The sequence below is a fragment of the Pelodiscus sinensis genome, chromosome 18 (assembly GCF_049634645.1).
Source record: "Pelodiscus sinensis isolate JC-2024 chromosome 18, ASM4963464v1, whole genome shotgun sequence".
In the NCBI taxonomy this organism is placed as follows: domain Eukaryota; kingdom Metazoa; phylum Chordata; order Testudines; family Trionychidae; genus Pelodiscus; species Pelodiscus sinensis.
The window spans coordinates 19,888,653-19,898,488 of NC_134728.1; the positions used below are offsets into that span (position 1 = coordinate 19,888,653).

The 9,836-nt window shown below is 46.0% G+C and overlaps 1 long non-coding RNA gene across 2 annotated transcripts in view; it reads left to right on the top strand.

Moving 5' to 3' along the window:
- LOC106732446 (uncharacterized) overlaps positions 1-9,630 on the top strand; it is a 46,592-nt gene extending 36,962 nt beyond the window's left edge. The window contains exon 4 of one of the 2 annotated variants that reach the window (XR_012896529.1): positions 5,378-9,630. This is a non-coding gene — a long non-coding RNA (uncharacterized LOC106732446). The other variant, XR_012896528.1, reaches the window with a different exon arrangement.
- The last annotated feature ends 206 nt before the right edge of the window (positions 9,631-9,836 follow it).

The following is a 9,836-nucleotide window of genomic DNA, read 5'->3' on the forward strand; positions in this document are numbered from 1 at the left end:
AGCTTTATCTGACATCTAAAAAGGTAAGTCCTTTCAGGCCCATCATTCACCCACCCTCGGATCACTCGCCAGTATCAGTGGCAATGCCACTCTCCAGCTCTCGCCGGATTACTTCTCATGCCATGACCTACTTTGTTATTTAACAGCTTCTCGTAAGGGACTTTATTAAATGCTTTCTGAAAATCCAAATAAATGATAATCACTGGATTGCCTTTATCTGCTATCTAGGAGAGCCTGGAGTGTTTTCCCCAGGCAAATGATTGAAAATATCTCCCATCTGGTTGATCCAGTGCATTCCACAGACAAGAGATTTTGCTCCTCTGAGGCATTTTTATGAGATCTCAGGGACAGGTTCTGCATGGATGACTGACCACCTCTCCCTCTTTGTGTTCTCCCCAGCCGGACCAGCTGGAACTGAGGGGTGAGCCACACCACCCAAGCCAGCCGCCTGACCCCCGGAGACCCGAAATTGCTCCAGGATGAGCTGACCAGGCAGCATGTGGGCATCCTACATGACATACAGCAGAAGGTCCAGGAGGACGCAGACTGGCCAACCCGCATGTGGGACTATCTCATGTGGCAGGGTGATAACATGTGTGCCATCATGTGGGAAATAATGGCACACCAGGCTGCTGTCGCTGCTCCTGCCTACCACCCTCCTGCCCCCCAAGCAATGCCCATGCCCCCTCCCCAAGTGATGCCCATGCCCGCTCCTCCTGCCCCCACCTGCCATCCCTGACCCCTCTCCATCCTCCCCTCCTGCCTACCCCCCTGTGGTCCCAGGACCCACCCAACCCCAAGTTCGACGAGGTCCTCACACCCAACGTGGCACATCCAGCTGCCCCCCATGCCACTGCCAGCCCTAAGCCTCCCTCCAAGTTATGAGCCCCTCTCTCCCTCCCCAGTTTTTTTTTTTTGAAAGACAAATAAGAAGTTGTGTTGAAATCCAAACAGGTGTGTTTATTCTGAGGTCAGGGAAGGAAAGAAGGGAGGGGTTGTGGTGGGAAAGGAATATTGGAGCAAGCCACTTGTGGGGAGGCCCTGGGGAAAGTTACTGGGGTCTTTGAGAGAAATTCTTCCTCAGGGCCTCCCGGATGCACAACCCAGACTGATTGGCATGGCGGATGGCAGCTGTCTGCGGCTGCTCAAAGGGTCTCTTCCTGTGGCTGGCTTCTGCCTTTTACCCCAGGAGGAAGGCCTCCCCTTCTTCTCCACAATATTGTGGAGGACACAACATGCTGAGACAACCATCGAGGTGGGTCAGGAGGCACCTGAAACGTGCCTTGAGGTAGCCGAAGGCACACTCCACCTGAATCCTCACCCAGCTGAGGTGGGAATTAAGTTGGTCCCTGCTGGGGGCCAGGTGGCCAGTGTACAGCTTCATTAGGCAGAGCATCAGGGATTGGCCGTGTCCCCCACGATGCACAGTGGCATCTGCATGTCCCCAACCGCAAAGTCACAGTGGGGGAGAATGTGCCCACCTCCAGCTTGCCGTAGAGGCTCAAGTTACGAAAGACGCAGGAATCATGTGCCCTGCCTGGCCACCCTACAAAAATATCAGTAAAATGTCCACGGTGATTGATCAGGGCCTGCAGCACCATAGAAGAATAGCCCTTGTGGTTGATATACTGGGCCGCTCAATTTGGTGCACAGATCGGGATGTGGGTCCCAACTATGTCTCCACTGCAGTTCAGTAACCCCAGGGCAGCAAATCCAGCCACGATTGGGTCCACGTCTCCCAGGCGGCTAACCCTGCACAGCAGGATGGAGTTGATGGCCCTCACAACCTGCAGAAGGGAGACCAAAACCCATGAGGAGGGCCACAACAGTGGACTCCCCCATGCCGAACTGGTTGCCCACCAACTGGTAACTGTCTGGGGTGGGGAGCTTCTCCAGGGGGGTGACAGGCCGCAGGTGGGTGTCACGTCATCGGAGGGCAGGGGCGAGCCAGGCACACAGCTCCAAAAAGGTGGCCTTCCACATGCAGAAGTTTTGGACCATTGCTTGTCATCCCACTGCTCCATAACCAGCTAGTCCCACGAGTCAGAACCGGTGTCCTGCCTCCAGAAACACCTCTCCACTGTGGTGTGCGGTTGCACAGGTCTTGATCCTGCACACAGAGAGAGTCTCAAGAATGAGCTCGGAGTTGAGCTCATGCAGGGCCAGGAAGGCAGCCTGCACAAACTGTTGCAGAAACTGCAGCATGGCCATGTGGGGCCATCGCATGTCCAGGGGCAGCTCTGGCTCCATGGCACAACGACAAAAGCTGTGGCATCCAAAAAAGCTGGGCAACCAAAGCAGGCACTGCAAGAGGTACCTCCAAAGAGGTAGGCAAGCACACAGCAGAAGCAGAGAAACGGCTGTCCAGGGGGATTCCTTTAAGCGTGTGGATGCTAACTTTTGAAAAAGCAGATCACTTTTTCGATGCGCTTTGGCAGTGTGAACGCTCTCAGAAGAAGTTTTTTAGAAAGATCTCTTCCGGAAAAGCTTCTTCCGAAAGAAACCTGCAATCTAGACCTAGCCTCAGGCTCTGGACCTGAGGAGGTAGTTGGATTTCAAAGCCCAAGCTTCAACCCATGCCTGAATGTCTGCACAGCTTTTTTAGTGCCATGGTGTGAGCCCGAGTCTGTATACTTGCTGCCATATGTTTGTTTTTGTTTTTTGCCGTGCGGACATACTCAGAGAAAGTACCTCAACCTTTTGTAAAGGACAGAGACAAACTCTTCATATTTTGACCTATAAATTCCACAGCTAATTACTTTTAAGGTGAAAGCCTGACTCTTTCAAAACATTTTGCAATACACCCAAATGCTAGTTTATACCCAGCCTCTAGTCTCAGTGCAGCCTACAGTGTGCTCTTATTTTGAAATTAAGCACACACCCTGTTGTGTCTTTTATAAAACTTGTAAAGTTAGATTTGTGGCTACATCAATAATTATTTTTCAATACTCCTGCATGAAAAGCCATATGTTGTGTATTTATGTTGTGCATTGTGTGCATATGTCGGTGTGTTAGTATAAAACGTGTACATTGCTAACACACACATATCCTTAGGGTCTAATCTTGCTCCCGCTGAAGCCAGTTACAACAGTCTCACTGACTTTAAAGGGAGCATGATCAGACCTAAAAGTTACAAAACTGAGTACTTGAAAAATGGAAAAGTATCATTATGTGTTTTGACTGGGATTGCAAAATAAAGAAATGGCCAAGACCATATCAGCTCTAAATCTCAGTCACACCCTGCGTGGCACAGCTACTATTATCTACCATATCTCTTAAATAAAATATTTGATAGTGATCATAGCAAGGGCTGCAGGGTAAATGGAAGTGCAAACTAATTAGTACAGGTTAAACCTCTCTAGTCCGGCACCCTCAGGACCTGACCAGTGCCAAACCAGAGTTTGCTGGCCCATGGGAGGCCACTATTGTCTAGCAGCATTACCAACACTTCCACTGCTTCCTGGGCTCATAGAAGACATTTTCAGGTAAATTAGAGCTAAATAACAGCATAGAACACTGAGAGCCAGGGTTAAACAAACTTTATGGGATTATGGGACACACCCATGCTAAGTGGATGTCCGGCTAACTAAAATCTCACCAGACCATGGATATTGCCAGACCAGAGTGTACCATACTTGAGAGATTCCTCCTGTACTGAATTAAAAGGTGTTGATGCCAAGAAATGCTGACCATCCCCACTCTTATAGGGGAGGTGCTCTACGCACAGAGGATTGGCTCACTCTCATCTTTGACACTTGAACTGAAAGTGCCAACTGCTCTACAAAGATAGTGATAAAAGTAGTACAATGCTAGCTGGACTTTTAGGGTGTGTCTAGACTACATGGCTCCGTCAACGGAGCCATGTAGATGAGTGTACTCGGCAAAGGGAAATGAAGTGGCGATTTAAATAATTGCCGCTTCATTTACATCAAAATGGCTGCCGTGCTGTGCCAATCAGCTGATTGTTGGCACAGCATGGTAGTCTAGATGGGGATCAGCTGACCCCAGAACCGTTCATTCCCTTTGCCGAGTACACTCATCTACATGGCTCCGTCGACCGAGCCATGTAGTCTAGACACACTCCTGATGTCCTGACAACATTCTATATTTTGTAGAAGCTGCCAGAACAAATATCCACGCTCTAAACTGGGTCCCCACACCATGCTAGGGGTCAGTAGAAACTGTGATGGGCAAACTTTGATAAATTTCCAGCTGGTGAGAGACTGGACTGTCATCTAATGAGTACTTCCAAAAAGTACTGTGAATTTTTTAGAGTGCACTGGGAATTACAGCTATGTTCTTCTCCTTTATGGCCACACTGTGCTACCTTACTCATGTCTGGCAGCACCTCACTTTGCAAATAGTCCCAATTGACTTTCATAGAACTTCACATTCCGTCAGATTCTCCTCAGTGGCCTAGTCTTTATTAGGAAAAAAGGTGTGTGTTCTTAATGTGATGTTGCTAATTTGAGGTAACTTATTTGAAGTGAAATTTTAGTGAAGCAAAGGCAGTTTGTAGTTTTCATTACAGTCAAGGTCAAGTTATCAGGTCAAGTTAGAATTATGGTATCACAATTTGGCTTTCAAACTTTTAGCTCCAAATTGTAAAAATTATCCATACAAAAATGTTCTTGCATTGTTGCAAGACTAATTTACATTGGCAATGGGTGAAATTGTGTGCATATAGTTATGGTTACTGTGCTGGCAATGAGCTAGTGAGAAATGTAAACTGTCATTTGCCTGTGTTGAGAGTAAACAACTTGCAGACATTGCATGTCTGATAACACTCACACTTTTTCATGAATAACTGAATGTGCATTTCTGAAAATCAGAACTCTAACTCTTGCTGATGTTGTCTACAAACTTTATTTTTGTCCTTCATTAGTTTTTCTTACCCTTTACATGCAGTCTTCAACTATAATTATACATGCTTAAATTTGGACTTTAACAAGTTAATATATTTGTATGCAGGTTGTGATATTGACTGAAGGAGTCAAAAGACAAATATGTTATCATTTTCATTGCATTGTTTCCTTTATTCTAAATGATTGCACTGTCTTATGCATTTACACAAGGCAGCATGTGGGAATACTGTGTCCACTTCACTTCTTATAGTTCTGTGCTGCAGGCTGCTTCATCATGCTCCAAAATGTCAGTGTGTTCTGGATTTGTACTCTGCATTCACCACTTTTGACTTTTTTTAATTAAACCTGTGTGTTTACTGACGCAATAGAATACATTAACTATATGTTCAGGGCTATTACTACCAAACTAGCTGGTACATATCTACTCTGGGCTAGGTGAACACAAATAAACAAGCCTATTCAGCAGGGATGCTATTTATTTTGATAAGGACAGACAGTGTCTGTTTTGGCAGGCACTGCAGCTATCCTGGGTCACCAACAGAATCTGCATCTACCTGGCAGACATAAGATTGCTAGATTGGCCTGGAACAGACCCAGATGCAATATGTGAGACAAGACCAGCAGCTTTCTAGAGGTATCCGAGGAAGAGCAAAGAAACACATGGCCCTTCTCTTTCAACCCCGAAGTCATAGCCTTTCTCCGTTTCCTCTAGCATTTACCTCCAGTTCTAGCTGACAGTTCTCCCAGCTCTGCTAGATGGCAGGAAATGTCCTACTGATGGCCCAAATCATGCAGAGCTGAAGAAGGGGAAATCACAGTGCAAGTGGAATTGAGTGAGAGCAGCAGAGCATAGGAGAGGAAAACTGGGTTGTCGGGAGGATGTCTGGCTCACTGGACATTAATATTCTTGTCCTCGCTGCTTTATCTATATGAAACTCCCTCCTCTCTCTTCCTCCCTCCTTCTCCATTCCTCCACATTCCCTGTTCTGTTACCTCTCCCTGTACTTGTCCTTCACCTTGCCTTCTCACTTCTCTGACAACCAGAGCACTTCTGCTTTCTGCCTCCCTTTTCCATCCATCAAACAACAAAACCAAAGGAACAGATTAAGAGCACTGTACAATGTAATATGCTTTCCCCCCTCTCCACAGAGTGCTACCCCCTCTCCTTAGAGTATTGAGTATGCTGCTGGTGGCTGCCCTTCATAGGCACTCTCTGAATAGCCTTGCACCACTGCTTCTCCTAGCTTGTGCAATGTAAGAGCAGAGAAAGACGGAGGAAAGTGGAGGAACAGCAGCACTGTAGATAGGCCTGTATCATTGAGGGGAATCTTAGAAGCGCTGAGTCAGAACTACTGAGAGGGGAAAAGAGATGTAATTACAATAAATAAATAGTTTGAATTGGTATGATACTTTCCAACCAGGTTTTCCAAAGGTAAGGATTATTATTGGCAATTTACAGATTAGTTTGAGACTCATAAATTATTCTTAGTGAGGATGTCTCCAGACTAACCATAATTATTTTTAGTTATTTTTTATTTGTATTCCTGTCATCCCTAGGAACTCCACCTGAGACTGGTGCTGAATAGAAGCTTATCTACCCTTAAACATTTTGCTACTCTTACAATACTGATAGGCTACGTCTAGACTGGCATGATTTTCCGCAAATGCTTTTAAAAGTTTTCTGTTAAAAGCATTTGTGGAAAAGAGCGTCTAGATTGGCACAGACACTTTTCCACAAAAGCACTTTTGCGCAAAAGCATCCGTGGCCAATCTAGGCGCACTTTTGTGCAAAAAGCCCCGATCACAATTTTCGCAATCGGGGCTTTTTTGCGGAAAACAAATCTGAGCTGTCTACACTGGCCCTTTTGCGCAAAAGCTTTTGTGCAAAAGGACTTTTGCCCGAATGGGAGCAGCATAGTATTTCCGCAGGAAGCATTGATTTCTTACATGAGATCGTCAGTATTCTTGCGGAAATTCAAGCGGCCAGTGTAGACAGCTGGCAAGTTTTTCCACAAAAGCAGCTGCTTTTGCGGAAAAACTTGCCAGTCTAGACACAGCCATATAGTTAAAGTGCTGGATTCCATCCCCATGCTGTCATATGGTGTAAAAGTGCTTGTACTTTATTCTGGTTTAGGAAGGTCATATCTGCATTACAAACAAATGACTAGGAAAGGAATACCAGGATACTATGCTGACAAAGGATTGCTACCTAAACCTGTGCAAGCATGTAATTAAACTACCCCCATGAGCAAAACAAGTTATACCAGGCATAAAAGCACAGCTATGCTGTTTTAGCTATATCTACACTAGGAGTTTCTGCATATACAGCTATATGTCAGTCACACCTCTTTGCACCTTATGCTATGCCAGCAGAAGCTTGTAGGCTAGGCAGAACCTAAATGAGAAAAACGATACCTGTATAAGGCATTTTTATACAGGTATAAACATATCTACACTAGAAGAGTTATGTGGCATTGGCCGGGTCTTTTAGGGCAGGGGGCTGGTGTTGTGGGGTGGTGCAGGAGTTAGGGCAGAGCCTTAGGGATATGGGGGGCTCATGGCAGGAGGCTGGAGGCATGGGAAGGTGCAGGAGTCAGGGCAGGGGGCGGTGATGTGATGACTTCTGGCTTCTCCCCAGGGAAGACCCAGGACTGTGCATCCCAAGAGGCCAGCGAGGACTCTCTTCCTCCCCCTGATTTCTCATAGGGTGGGGGGGTCTCTCTTCCTCCCCCCAGCCTAGGTTGGGGGCTTTCTCCCTCCCCCCAGCCCCTCCTGGGGCAGAGGAGTCAGCAGGGGCTTTCTTCCTCTCCCTGGCCCCTCCTGGGGGCATCAGGGGCTGTCTCCCAGGGAGGGGGGCCCTACTTACCCGGTCTGCAGGCAGGCAAGATGGCAGAGCCCAAGCCCAAGCCCCAGTGGCCATGCCCTTGGTGGTATGGCTGCCCCCAGTGGACACTCTGCAGGATAGTGCTCCCCTGTGAGCTCACTGCCCCCAGTGGACACTCTCATATTGCATTCCTCCAAACAGAAGCTCCTCCCTTTGCATGTTATGGAAAAATGTTCTTTTCCCAGACTTCCGGTTGTCCTGGCACAACCAAGCCCTGCCCTTGCTTTAAGCTGGGAGACGAGGAAGCTGCCTACCAAATTTGGTGGTCCTAGTTTTTACCATTTAGGAGGAGTTCTTGAACAAACAGACTTGCAGACAGACAGCAGACAGAGGCACTCTAAAATATAGAGAGAGACTGTGTTTTTACCAGCATAGCTAGTAATTCAAAAGCAGAAGGCCAATCAGCAGGAGGGAAAGAATGTCCAGTGTGAAATCTGTAGTAAGCAGCTGGACTTTGGTGACAACATCAGTGTCAGATGGCGCCCACTACAGCTGTTGTTTTTGCTCCTGCTTGCTGTTTCTCTTCTAATTAAACATATAGGCAGGCTAGAAAATTGGTTGCAACAATGTATCTCTTTTGACTTTTCCCAGGTAAGAAAGTAAGGAAATACAGTAACTGGAAAGATGTCCCAGTTTTGTGCTCAAGTTCTGGCACACGCTTCACCTGATTGGCTGGGGCTCAATCTGTTCTGCTCTGGGAATTAGACAAATTCTGCTTTGAAAGTGCTGAGTAGATGGGAAGTTTATATAGTTTTTTCCTAAGCTCAGCTGGAGTGACTTGTCTAACGACCTTCTGTTTCAGACTTCTAAACAGGGTAGGGTGTAGGCATATAGGATGATGTATTTATATGAATGTATTGTTTGATTGATAGCCCTGGAGACTGAAGGCTCTTGTTTACCTTCACAACAAGCACAGCATGCGCAGTAGTAATGCCATCTTCCTTACAGTGATTTACACATGTGCCCCAAACTTGACTTGCAGGCTCCTCTGAGATCTTGTCTACACTAGGAAAATCAGTTCAATTTTCCACTGCATTTTTATTAGAAACTTCAATTTTTCTATGTAACTATTTTTACCTTACCCTCCCACACTACCTCGCCTATTTGTCTTTTTCATCCACCTGTCACATCCTGACTGACACCTAGATTGTTAGCATTTTGGGTTAGGGACTGTTTTCTCTGATATTTGTCTGTACAGCATCTAACATAACGGGACTGTGATCCCTAAGTGGGATTCTCAGGAGCGCCTGTCATAAATAATTATTAGCTTTATTATAGCATCTGCCTAAGTCAACAGTGACATGTAACCTACTGTGACCACAATCTACGTTTTTGGATTAGCTCCTGTGCGGCTGCACTGTGGCCGGAATACACGTTCTTTGCGCATTAATAGTGAATTAATAAAAGCACCAACACTTTCTATACAATGGATCTCTTACCATGCTGCCAGCAGAGAATCTTCATTGGTTCTATTAGAATAAAAGGATAATTTAGTAAACCGCCTAATAGACATTACCCCCTGGATACAGCCAGTGCATTTTTCCAGAGGACTAATATCAATTGCCTATTTATTCTATGTTTGTTTTGGGTAGCCTAATCTGTTCCTTTTTCAGATGTGCTGCTGGCCTGTTTACACAGCTTGGGAGAAAAAAGTGTCCATACAAACCAAAGATGTGACCTGTCTTTCCATTCACTTTCTGAACTGAGAATGCTTCTCTCTATATCCCCATTTTTCTCAGTTAACTCTGAATTGCAGAGTACACACTCATAAACTAATTTAGGAATCCATGTGCAACCAGAACAGATTTATGGTTTATATCAAATCCACACTTCAACTTGTGTCTGTGTTGTAACCTAGTCCCTTAGGGTATGTCTACACTAGCCCCCTAGTTTAAACTAGGGAAGCTAATGTAGGCATTCGAAGTTGCAAATCAAGCCCGGGATTTAAATATCCCACGCTTGATTTGCATCTTCCCATCCAGGCGCCATTTTTGAAATTTACAAGTCCGGACTAACTGCCCACGTCTACACGCAGCAGGGACTCGGTATTTCAAATTAAAGCCCTAAATCGAACTACCTGTTATTCC